Below are 1,592 nucleotides of genomic sequence, written 5' to 3' on the forward strand. Positions count from 1 at the left end.
GTTCTAAATGGTGCGACTCGTTAACCCAGCGTCACCTGTATGTGACAGGTAATTTTTTTCCATTTATGGCAAATGCTTGGGTTAAATCGTGCCTGGGATAGATTTGTTGAATTTAAACAATGAAGCAGATTTGGTTTTATGGGATCCTAACCTCAACTAAAAGCCTTCTTTTTTGGGCTGTGGTGGCGGTGGTCCATCCTATCCTGAAACGTGAAGTGATAGAGCGCGTTCAAAAGGAGGTCGAAGGTTATGCCCAATCACGGTAGTTTCAAACATTAATGACTGCGACGCCTAGGATTACCGCACTCCTTTTCTGCTCCATAGCCTATCCGTATAACAGCATAGCCAATCATATGTCTGCTTCATAGGATTTCTTGCTACCCGATGTTTGGTTGAAGCTCTACTTAAACAGACATCAGTCTATCCTCAGGTCTATTGTCATCAACATTGTACCTACTTACGCCAAATCAAATCCAACGGGATGTCAAATGTCGTAATGTAGTCTGTGTATATCAATTTAATGGAGGTCAGGTGACGCAACTCATAGGATATTAATATCGACTTCATGCTATCCGGAGGAAAACTGATGTAATGCCACGCCCACTTAGATGGAATTCAGCATATTTTTGGGCAGCATACCTAATAATATGCCTACTTCTCTGGATTTCTTGCTGTCTGTTGGTTGAATGAAGCACTAAGTAGGTGGATTTCAGTCCATGTGCAGGACCATGCCGTCAATATTGTACCTACCTACACGGATTCAAGGCTAACAAAATGTCAAATATAACGTGTTTATGTTTATGCACATTTATATTGAGTTCATGCTAGACGGAAGTAGACTGATATATTGCCACGTCCACTTGGATGGAGTTCAGCCAATCCGCAGGGCAGCATCACTAAGTAGGTGTCACATTCTCCTGATTTCATGCCATCCGTGGAATGAAATGAGCTCTATTTAAGTAGACATCTGTCCATCCGAGGGTAGGTGTCATCATCGTATTATCCCTAATTATACGAACAAAGGGCCTAATTTCATCAAATAACGTGTTGTATTCTAAGCAAATATAACGGACGGAGGTCAAGTTACGCAACGCATAGGACATTATTATTGACTTCAGGCAAATCGGATGTCGACTGATACATTGTTTTGTCCACTTATCGAGAATTCAACAAATCTGTTCGGCAGCATACCCAATGGTATATCTGCCTCTCTCGATTTATTGGATCGGATGGTTGAAAGAGGCTCTACGTACAAAGATTTCAGTCTATCCGCAGGTTCATGGAATAGCAGCTTAAATAGATTTGAGCCTGTACGCAGGCCTGTGCTATCAACATTGCACCCGCTTATACGGATTCAAGGCTACATTGGTGTCGAATGACGAAGGTCGAGTGACGCAAATTACGGGTCACTTATTTGTATGGCAGCATAAGTGAGTTTGTCTGCCTATCGGATTTTTTTCAACGCGAAATTCGATATTAATATAACCTTGAATCCATGTTAATAGGTCTAAAATTAATGAGTTTGACCTGCTGATGCACGGAAATTCATTTAAGTAGAGAAGGATCCCTGCCACTAGGTCTGTTGTACTTTT

The sequence above is a fragment of the Echinococcus granulosus genome, assembly GCF_000524195.1.
Source record: "Echinococcus granulosus chromosome Unknown EG_S00024, whole genome shotgun sequence".
Lineage (NCBI taxonomy): Eukaryota > Metazoa > Platyhelminthes > Cestoda > Cyclophyllidea > Taeniidae > Echinococcus > Echinococcus granulosus.